The sequence below is a fragment of the Pantherophis guttatus genome, chromosome 8, assembly GCF_059756535.1.
Source record: "Pantherophis guttatus breed Tessera chromosome 8, ASM5975653v1, whole genome shotgun sequence".
Classification (NCBI taxonomy): domain Eukaryota; kingdom Metazoa; phylum Chordata; class Lepidosauria; order Squamata; family Colubridae; genus Pantherophis; species Pantherophis guttatus.
This window is the reverse complement of record NC_142070.1, coordinates 75,867,593-75,880,000: the sequence shown is the minus strand read 5'-3', so window position 1 is coordinate 75,880,000 and position 12,408 is coordinate 75,867,593.

Sequence of the window (12,408 nt, the reverse complement as noted above, 5' to 3'; positions counted from 1 at the left end):
CTGTAAGGATTTTTAGAAGATTTTAAGCTGGGATTTTAACCAGGATTTTAAATATTTTAACCAACTTATTTATAATGACGCGGGAAAACACCCGAGATTTTAATTTTTTGCATAGATAGATAGATAGATAGATAGATAGATAGATAGATAGATAGATAGACAGATGATAGAAGATAGATAGATAGATAGATAGATAGATAGATAGATAGATAGATAGATAGATAGATAGACAGACAGACAGACAGACAGACAGACAGACAGACAGATATGGATTGATGGAAAGATAGATAGATAGATAGATAGATAGATAGATAGATGATTGATAGATAGATAGATAGATAGATAGATAGATGATAGAAGATAGATGATAGATAGATAGATAGATAGATAGATAGATAGATAGATAGATAGATAGATAGATAGATAGATAGATAGATAGATAGATAGATTTGGATAGATGGAAAGATAGACAGAGGAATAGATATGACAAACAGCTCCAACTAATTTCTTCTTACACGCTAGTGAGCATGCTGCAAAGGTTTCTTTACTCGGATGCTTGTTTTAAAGAGGAAGAAGGAGAACAAATCATGTGAAAGAACACGAAGAAGCCCTTCTTCTATTATCTGGCATCATTAATGGGTCAATTTATAAGTCTAGATCTTTCTGACAAACCTTGGCTGAATCCCGATCTGTTTAAACCAGTTCTGAAAGAGCCCAATATATATGAGGCAGCAAGAGAGCGCAAGAGAGAGAGAGAGAGAGAGAGAGAGAGAGAGGAGATGCAATTTGATTTGTGATCCTGCTTCAAAGGCAGTGAGTAGGCACATAAATAAAGACAAAGCATGATTGCAATGCACCGAGAGTGCCGAGTGGAAAAAGGCGACGAATTAACCATCCTGAAAGCCGAGGGCATATGTGCCAAATTCTTTTCATAAATTCTTTTTTTTTTTTTTTACAGAGGGTACCTCAGCACCATTGCTTTAAATGGGTTGAAATCACTTTCCTCAGCCACCACAGAGTCTGCTCCTGGATTTGAGATGACTTTACTTTTTTTTTTTTCAATAATTTTTATTAAACAAACAATTTTTTTAAAACAAACAAACAAACAAACCAGATATTTACATCTTCTTCTTTTCAACATCTTCGCATCAGTAATCCATATTTATACATTTTCTCTTTCTTATCTTTATATATCTTTTATACATACATATATATACATACATACATACATACACACACACACACACACACACACACACACACACACACACACACACATATATATATATATATATATATATATATATATATATATATATATATATATATATATACACACACCGTTATAATATATTCTCTTAATCCAAATATTTTATTTACATTTAAAATAAACAGGTACCTAATTTCCTTTCCACAATTTTTATATCTTCTAATTTGTTTCCATATTCCTCCACCTAATTTAACCATTGTTTAGTTGTCTTTTGGCCCCCTCCCCTTTTTTCCTCTTTCTCCTCCAACCATTTATATCATTTTGTTTGTTTCTTTTGATTTATATGCCGCCCTTCTCTGGAGACTCAGGGCGGCTTACAATGCGTTAAGCAATAGCCTTCATATTTTTTGTATATTTATACAAAGTCAGCTTATTGCCCCCACAAACTGGGTCCTCAATTTACCTACCTTAGAAAGTATGGAAGGCTGAGTCAACCTTGAGCCTGGTGAGATTCGAACTTACAGTAATTGCAGACAGCTGGTGTTAATCACAATGCTATCAGTCTGCTGAGCCACCAGGCTCAGCAGACTAAGTAATTTGTCCCAGACTAAGTAATATTCTGTTTCATCTTTTTCTTTTATCTTCTTTGTGAGTTTATCCATTTCCGCAGACTCCATAATTTTTCTAATCACCTTGTCTCCTGATGATATGTCATTGTTTTTCCAGTTATGGGTGAAAATTATTCGTGCTGCTGTAATTATGTGAATAATTAAGTATCTTATTTCTTTTTCATATGACCCGGTAATTATTCCCAGTAGGAAAGTTTCTGGCCTCATTTTTATTTGTTGATTTATAATTTCTTCTATTTGTGTTTTAATTATTTGCTAAAATTGTTTTGCCTTATGGCAGGACCACCACATGTGATAATAAGTTCCTTTTTGATGTTTAAAAATGACTTTACTTTGGGAATTCTTTGTGGTGGCCTGCCAGTGGCCAACAGAGCTGACAGCAGATTTGGACAGTGAGGAGGTTGGGGAGAAATGTGGGCCAGTCCTGGAGTCTGGGGAAGGCTCAGATGAGGGCTCTGAGTCAGAGGCAGATAGGGGCCAAGGCCATTTGGTAGTTATTTGCTGTCTCCAGAGTCTCCAGAGTCTGACATCAGTGAGGCAGAAGAACAGCGGAAGCCTGTTCCCAATGTGTGCATGCGCAGAGCTGCCAGAAAAAAGGAACAATTAAGGAAACAGGGTCGACTTGGGAGTAAGGCTTGGAGATGATTGGCCCCTCCCATAAGACATAAAAGAGAAGCAAATAGGACATGAGCTTTTGTAAGAAGCAACTAGTTCATCTGGTCAGTAAAAGCTCTGGAAAAGTTCTGTTTGACTCTCTGCTAAGTTTGGCCTTGCCCTGCGTGTGGCAATTAGTTCTTTGGCAGCATTCCAAGGGAGATAAGGTGGGTGTTTGTAAACACTCTCCTGATAGACTGTTTGAGTAACCTTTCGTATTGGGAATGACAATAATTCACAGCCGTATGAATTAAAGAGGTTTGCTGGGACTAAGTTTGTGCTGTTTACTTTCTAAGGTCAGAACATTCTTTTTCCTCTCACCGTCAAGTCAGTTCAAATCATCAGAGCCCGAGTTGCCTAAAGTGAAATGCTTCAAGTATCGAGATCAATACTGGCGCAAACATCTGGTGGAGGTGAAGTGTTTCTGGATAGACTTTTTGGCCTTGATGAGTTTGTTTAGAGCAAAACTCAAAGCAAAAAAACCCGGTGAGACCTCTGACAAGCCAGGTGCTTTTGATAAGACTGACTAAATTTTCTCGAGAGGAAATTTAAACATCTCTTTCTTTGTGCTACCAACCTGATACAAAAGGACTAGAGGGGAGGAAGACGCTTAGATCATTTAATCTTGTTTTCAATTTCAGGTTTGACACAGACATATTTATGCCCTCTCACTATGTAAAGCCTGTAAATTATGAGTCTCAAATATCTAAGGAAGTATTAGAAATATTAAGTCCAGGAAAATTGCACTCTTGGCTATAATCCAACATTCCAACAGTACAATTACTCAAGGAGCATTTTATTTTATTTTATTTTCTCTCCAAGGATGGGATGCTTATTTATAGCTTTCTCACCTGTATACACACATATTGCAAATACATGCACAGGTTTATACAGCTATAAATAGGGATATCTTCTACTGAGAAAAAACATAAATATGGTAAGATTTGCAAAGATGATAGACAGAGATATCTATCTATCTATCTATCTATCTATCTATCTATCTATCTATCTATCTATCTATCTATCTCTATTTCTGTCTATCATCTTTGCAAATCTTACCATATTTATGTTTGTTCTCAGTAGAAGATAGATAGATAGATAGATAGATAGATAGATAGATAGATAGATAGATAGATAGATAGATAGATAGATAGATAGATAGATAGACAGATAGTTAGATACTGTGTTTCCCCAAAAATAAGACCCCGGCTTATATTTTTTGAACCCCAAAATAAGTGCTTGGCCTTATTTTCGGGAAGGTCTTATTACTTTGGGGCGTGTGGAGCAAGATGGGGCTCCTCTTGCCGTCTTACCTTACAGCTCTGTGTTTAAATATTTTCAGGGAGGGCTTATTTTTGGGGGGATGCTTATTTTAGCGCATGTGCTCAAAAGCCCAATTGGGCTTATTATCAGGGGATGTCTTATTTTCGGGAAAACAGGATAGATAGATAGATAGATAGATAGATAGATAGATAGATAGATAGAAGATGGATGGATGGATGGATGGATGGATAGATAGATGATAGATGAACGGATAGATAGATAGATAGATAGATAGATAGATAGATAAATAGATAGATAGGCAGACAGACAGACAGACAGACAGACAGACAGACAGACAGACAGACAGAGATGGTGATAGATGACAGAGGCAGGCAGGCAGACAGAGGGATGATAGATGATTTTGTCTGGGTCGGTGGGCGGAGCCTCCCACCAGTTTTACTACCGGTTCTTGCGAACCGGTCCAAACTGGGGGCAACCCACCACTGCTGCAGACTGATATGAAGAGCAAATAAACAGTTTTCCCTTTTACTTAGACTTCAAAAACTGCCCCATTTCAATCCTACTGGGCCCTGATATTCTAAAACAGTTATTTATTTATTTGTTTGATTTATATGCCACCCTTCTCCGGAGACTCAGAGTGGCTTACAATGCATTAAGCAATAGCCTTCATACTTTTCTATATACCTGCTTAGTAGGGCTTTCGGCTCCCCCCAAGCGGTGTTCTTTTTTTTTTTTTTTTAATACAAAATCAGCTTATTGCCCCCACAATCCAGGTCCTCATTTTACCTACCTCGAAAGGATGGAAGGCTGAGTCAACCTTGAGCCGGTGAGATTTGATCTGCTGATCTGCTGAACTAGCAGTCAGCTGAAGTAGCAGCAGTACTGCACTCTAACCACTGCACCACCTCGGCTCATTCCCAATTCTGGATTTTAGAAGAAATAGGGAAAAATAATAATAATAATATTTTGCTCTTAGGCAGAATGGCTTTACAATTATGATAACTGCTTGCACACCATCGGCACTGACAAAATCACTATCAGTCAATTACGAAAGGCAGCTTTACATGGAACAGCTTACATCCTGGGATGATACCTTTAAAATGATCAAACAACATTTGCCTATCCCAGGTCTTTTGCAAAGGAGTCAATAGGTGGACAAAAAGGCTAAATCTAACATGAACATCTGGCTCAGAACATGAACCGTAAAAAACATTTTAAAAGGAATTGATCTGTTTTCCATTAGAGAGAACAATATTTTTTTTCTCTTTGTGTGTGTGTGTGTGTGTGTCTTAAAAATCCTGGAAGGGTTGCTGCTAAAACCACATTTGGTTAAATTCCTCCATTAAGAACCTTTTTTTTTTAAAATTAATGTAGAGCAACCCACATAAGGAGGGGGCTAGCGAACTTTGATTTCATTAACTGGTTATGGGAAGCCTAATAACTTTATTTATGCAAACTCCAAACGTTGAATTCTGTCTTTTGACTGGTTGCTTTGTCCTTTATAGCATTCAGCGTGGGCATTTTTATACAGTTTTATTTGCATAAGTGATTCTAAGCTCACAGAACAAGACCACATTCTTTATGTATCAAACGGCAAATAACGGTAAAGACAAAAACCATTTCTTCAAAGCGGCCTTTATTTCTGCAGGTTAAAGAAAAGAATGAAGGTAACTTGGTGGCACAGCAGATTAAAGCGCTGTTAAGTAACACCAGCTGCCTGCAATTACTGCAAGTTCGAATCTCACCAGGCTCAAGGTTGACTCAGCCTTCCATCCTTTCGAGGTAGGTAAAATGAGGACCCGGATTGTGGGGGCAATAAGCTGACTTTGTATAAAAAAAGAACACCGTTTAGGGGGGGCCGAAAGCCCTACTAAGCAGGTATATACAAAAGTATGAAGGCTATTGCTTAATGCATTGTATGCTGCCCTAAGTCTCCGGAGAAGGGCGGCATATAAATCGAACCAATAAATAAATAAATAAATAAATAAATAAATAAATAAATAAATAAATAAATAAATAAATAAATAAACAAACTAAAGCAGTTATATAAAATGTATTATCTACTATTGGATTATTCCAATCATGGAATATTGGGATATTGGGATATTCACTATTTGTTCTGACCTAGGCTTCTCAAGAGCACGAAGCAGACTCCTTGTCCCGACAAAACTCCCTTTTTATTAAATTACTGTGAGTTCCTCTCATTCACATCCAGCAAAGTCTTTCAAGGGAGAATTGACAGTCACAGACCTTATCTGGCTTGGGGAGCTGCCAGGCCGATATCTTCAAAACTTGGCAAGAAGTCTCTGAGACTCACAAACTAATTAAACAAACTAATTGTCTCCTGCAAACTCCACTCCCCTTTCGCTCCTCTTTATTCCCCATGGGAGGGGCCATTCACCTTCCACCTGTGGCTTTACTCCTGAGTTGACCCTTGTTCCTTAGCTGTTCCCTTCTCCTGGCAGCTCTGTGCATGCGCACAGGCTCCAGCTGTTCTTCTACCCCACTGATGTCTGACCCTGAAGGCAGCTGACAACTGTCAGACGGCCCTGGCCCCATCTCTGCCTCCCATGCAGAGCACTCGTCATAGCCTTCCCCAGACTCTAGGACTGGCCCATATTCCTCCCCAACCTCCTCACTGTCTGAGTCTACCACAAGCTCCGCTGGCGGGCCACAACGCTATTTGTAATGTAACAAATGAAGAACGGTTGCAGAAATTGGGTATGTCTAGTCTAGTAAAGGACTGAGGTGACGTGAAAGCAGTGTTTGAAAGTTTGAGGGGCTGCCACAAAGAAGAGGGGGCCAACCTTTTCTCTTCTTTATGGCAGCCCCTCAAATATTGGAAGTGTCAGCGCTCCAAACTATGATTTCCCCAGCACTGACATGAATGAGTGGGAAAGAGCTTGTTAGAAGCAGTAGCTTGACTTTTCACCCAGTTCTTTCCTCCCGGCAGATAACATCACCTAGGTGATGGGAGGAGGGGGAAAATTCCTGTGACTTGAAGTAACTGAGATGGAAGATGGGCTTGGAAGATGGCCAATGAGACACTGAGATTTGAGGAACGGAAAGGGAGGGGTTTGGGATCAGAGGATCAGTTTCGGCTGCAAATGAGTTCAGGACTAGATCGTTATTCTTCAATAAATAATAGATTTCATCAAAGACTTTGTGTTTGAGAATGAAATTTATTTGAGATAACATCGGAACCTGACAGGAAGACTGCTATCATGTCACGCCTAGTCCTTCTTTTCACTAGATTAAACATATCCAATTCCTGCAACCGTTCTTCATATATTTTAGCCCACAGCCCCCTAATCATCTTTGTTGCTCTTCTCTTCACTCTTTGCACTACGCCACCAGATCTCCTTAAGCAAACAGATTTAAAAGCATACATACCAAATAAGATGATACCCAAATCTCTTACGAACTGTCAGGAGCTCCTTAATAACAATAGCAGAGACGCCCCAAGGGCGGGCACTTTCCACAGTACCCAATGTTGGGTTCTGTGCAAAAGCACTCAACAAAACAACAACAACCCCAAAGATTTTATTATAGCCTGGCATGGGGACTTCATGGTAGAGCGGTGCAGTGGCCTAGAGGTGGAGCTCTCACTTCACAATTAGGGGGCTATGAGTTCGATCCTAGGTAGAGGCAGATATTTCTCTCTCTTTAGGCACACTGAGAATATATCTGTTGAATATAGCTCCTCATTGGCAACAGGAAGGGCATCCGCCAGGCCGGACTATCAACACAATAGTTTTAAATTGGGGTATTTAAATTTTTTGGGGTTTTAAATCTGAGCCAATTTATTTAATTATTTTAAATTTTACATTGTTGTTTTGTCTGTGTTTTTAAATAGGCTGTACACCGCCCTGAGTCCTTCGGGAGAAGGGCGGTATAGAAATAAAATTATTATTATTATTATTATTATTATTATTATTATTATTATTATTATTATTATTATTATTATTATTATTGTTGTTGTTGTTGTTGTTGTTGTTGTTGTTATTATTATTATTATTATTATTATTATTATTATGCCAGTAAACACTCAGCTCCATTCAGTTGCCGAGACTCCATCCCGCAAGAAATTATGGGGTCATTAAAAGATGATGATGATGGGGACTTCATGGTCCTCCTATGGCCAGAAAATCATAAGACCTGACCTTGACTGAGTGGCACATGACTCTGGGAATCAAAATGATGAGGCTTTTACTGTAAGAAAAAAACTTTTGCAGCCATGTAAAGATTGCCCACTTTCTCCTTTATTCAGTAAACAAATGTAAAAACAACAACAACACCACCAAGCAGGATCGCTCAGAATGATTGCTAAACTTTGCTTAAAATGAAGGAGAAATTAAAAAAAACATGTCATTAAATGATGTTAAATAACGTGGCATTTGACTAGCTAATAATCTGTATGAAGGTACAAGCTTAAGTAAATAAAAATTGTCAAAACTTCTAAGGACTATTTAAGGTACTCATTAATCAATGCCAGTATTTGATTTTTCCTTGATGGGTAGAACATCTTATTTCTTTGTGTGCCTTTGTCATCATCAAAAACAGTGTTTTTTTGGATGTGCAGTGTACAGCTTTCATCACAACAGTGTGTCCTCCCGCTTGCTAGTTGTGATCCACAGCCTATGCCCACAACAGTGATGTAAACTGTTCTGTCCTCGCTACACGTTAGTCTGTGTGCAGCTCAACATGCAACTAAACCCACCTATAAAACATACCATGTGCATACATCTTAATGTTTTATTGAAAGAACAGGATATGGTGAAACTGGGGAAAACAGGGATACATACAATGAGAACCAAATACAAGATAGGCAGTATTGAGTTACTGTTGAACGTAACAATTAATAAATACCAGCAATCTAACTCTCACCAGTGATGATCTGTGTATGGAATGTGGGTTTGTCCTTGGATGACCACGTGCCACAGATTAAGATGGATTCTTCTTTGTGCTTCTGCCTTCTCACAATGCTAAAGGAAATGGAGTCTGGCTTCCCAGCATGCACTTGGTTTGAGAGTGCAGGCTGATGGGTAAAATGGATTGGGTCAGCTTCAAACAGTATACTTGGTTTTTTTCTCTCTGGCCAATAGATGGGGCTAGAGAGCAAAAACAGTATATAAAAGTTATATGCTGGGGCATGACATAAAACGAAGAGAATCAACATCAAATGAACAAAAATGATTCCTTTTCTCGACCTGAACATTTGAAGCAAAGCTTTTTCTGGTCGCTGCCTCCTTTTGCATGTACCAGTTGCAGACAAAGTGAAAAAGCAACTCTGTTTTTCGTAATAGTATTTATTTCTCAAGTCATGTGTGACCATATTGAACCTTGAATCTGAGTAACTCTAATGCAAAAAGCTTCTGAGTGACAAGACACTTGGTAAACAAAAATGATGCGGCTGTAAAAGAGATGCAGGCAGTAACCATGGAACTTGTTCCTCTTAATTAATCCTCTTGAACAACTAATGATAAAAAAAATATATGGCAAAATAAGGTAGAGTTGTGGCAATGATTATTATTGTTGGAGAATGGCTATTTTTTTTAATTTATTTTTTTAATTTGATTTATATGCCGCCCTTCTCCGGAGACTCAGGGCGGCTTACAATGCGTTAAGCAATAGCCTTCATACTTTTGTATATTTATACAAAGTCAGCTTATTGCCCCCACAAACTGGGTCCTCAATTTACCTACCTTAGAAAAGATGGAAGGCTGAGTCAACCTTGAGCCTGGTGAGATTCGAACTTACAGTAATTGCAGACAGCTGGTGTTAATCACAGTGCTATCAGTCTGCTGAGCCACCAGGCCTATTGTTTTAAGAGTTTAAGTATCTCCTGTCTAATCCGATTCATTTCAGCTACATTGTATGTTAAAAGCCCTGGGTACTATGAATGAATGAATGAATGAATGAATGAATGAATGAATGAATGAATGAATGAATGAGTGAGTGAGTGAGTGAGTGAATGAATGAGTGAATGTGTCAGCACTTCAAACTACATTCGTTCCAGTGCTGACATAAAGAGGAGAAGAGGGGGCAGCTGGCAAGAGGATGCTTGACTTTTCACCTACTTATTTTCCCTGAAGATAATATCCCCTAGGAGATGGGCTGGGGGGGGGGACATTCCTGGGAGCTGAAGTAGATATGGGGAGAGTGATTTGGAAGATGGCCAATGAAACGCAGAGAATTGGGGAACGGAAAGGGAAGGTTTGAGGTCAGGAAGTCAGTGTTGGCTACGACTTAATCGGGGACAGATTGTCGTGCTTAATAAATGAAAGATTTCATCAAAGACTATTTGTTTGGAAATGCAATTTATTTGAGATGACATCGAAACCTGATAGAATGAGTGAGTGAGTGAGTGAGTGAGTGAGTGAGTGAGTGAGTGAGTGAATGAGTGAATGAATTAGTGAATAAATAGAAACAATTGGCGACATTCTCATTGTTCTCTTTTTGTCATTGTTAGTTGTGAAGTCATGTCAGACCCACCGTGACCCCATGGACAATGTTCCTCCAGGCCTTCCTGTCCTCTACCATCCCCCCAGAGTCCATTTAAGCTCATGCCCACTCTTTGGCCTCTGCCTCCCAGCAGTTACCTCCTTGTAGCGAGCAGCAAGAAGAAACAGCTCCTTTCAGCTTTAGCACAGCCTAATTAGTTGATTGGATCGGCCTCCCAACTCTCAGCTGTTTTGCTCTTAGCTGTTTTGCACAGGCCTCTGCTGCTTGCTACAAGGAGGTAAATTGCTGGAACAGCAAAGGTCAAGTGTCAAAGTCACCTTTTACAGCCCTGCTGTAACTTCAAATGGTCACTAAATGAACTGTTGTAAGTCAAGGACTACCTGTATTTAAAAAGCAAGTAGCTATTGCCCTTAAATAACCAATGTCCCTCTTACCTTTGATGATAGTCTCCCTAGAATGGGATTTACAAGCAAAGACTGAGAGCCAATAACTTAAGAGATCTTTTCTCCTTCGTGGTTGAGGACACCCAACATCTGCATGATTGACACTGAAAGGATAAAGACTTTTTTTTTTTAAAAAAAAATTGTTGATGTAACTGATTTCACACTTATAGACAGCACCAACAGTGCTCTCCGTTCTTGAACTTCTAACCACAGCAAAGGACAAAGCAGAGTCTCTGAAAAGAGTCAAGTTGACTTACAATCAAAGACCACTGCTGAGTCAGTTAAATCACATCAGCTCTGCAATAACCATGACCTTAAAAACAACCAGCAAGAAAGACAAGGTAGATTCTACTCTTGAATTCAATAAGAGAGAAAGAGAGGAATGGAGAGGTATTTGAACATACACCTAGACTAGGGAGAGGGAGAGAAAGACACACACACACACACACACACACAGAGAGAGAGAGAGAGAGAGAGACAGAGACAGAGACAGAGAGAGACAGAGACAGAGACAGAGACAGAGACAGAGACAGAGACAGAGACAGAGACAGAGACAGACAGACAGACAGACAGAGAGAGAGACACACACACAAAGAGAGAGACAGAGACAGAAAGAGAGAGAGACAGAGACACACACACACACACACAGAGAGAGAGAGAGAGACAGAGACAGAGAGAGACAGAGACAGAGACAGAGACAGAGACAGAGACAGACAGACAGACAGACAGACAGACAGACAGAGAGACACACACACAAAGAGAGAGACAGAGACAGAAAGAGAGAGAGACAGAGAGACACACACACACACAGAGAGACAGACAGAGACAGACAGAGAGACAGAGAGAGCGACAGAGACAGAAAGAGAGAGACACAGAGAGACACAGAGAGAGAGAGACAGAGAGAGAGACAGAGACAGAAAGAGAGAGAGACAGGGAGAGACAGAGAGAGAGACAGAGAGAGACAGAGAGACATAGAGAGAGAGAGACAGAGACAGACAGAGAGACATAGAGAGAGAGAGACAGAGACAGACAGAGAGACAGAGAGACATAGAGAGAGAGAGACAGAGACAGACAGAGAGACAGAGAGAAAGAAAGAAAGAGAGGTGCCAAGCTCCTGACAAGTACTGGACTGCATTTCCAAAACAACAAAGTGAAAACGAAAACTAGAAGCGTAACAATTCTGTCCCTAAGCCAGAAATATCATTAACTCTGAGGAAAGGCAGCTGATTCATTTACAGACAGCTCAATGGCTCCCATCCAACAGAGACTGTAAACCAATTCTTTTCACATTCCAGCGCTCCACCATCCCTAGTTATGTTGTTAAAAACGAGGCCTTCCTTGAGGTATTTTTTAATCTAGCCAACATGTCTGTTTCACACAGAGGGACCACGTTTGCTCCTACAACAGCAGCCAAAAGAATATCGCCACGTCAATGTGGAAACACAGCAACCCTAATCTAGATAACCCTATGGACTTTTCGTTGTTATTATCACCCAAGAGAAACTTTGATTATTCATCTGCACCTCCCACACTCATTGAAGAAGCATTGGAGAGAAATCTGGTTAACTCTTTCAGCGGTTTGTTGAGTTGGGGACAATTTGATCTTACAAAACTCCTGGATAACCTGAAAAAATTAGTAACGATAGCAGATAAAGCAGTTAAACTAGTGGTGGGTTTTAAATTTTTTTACTACTGGTTCTGTGGGTGTGGTTTGGTGGGCGTG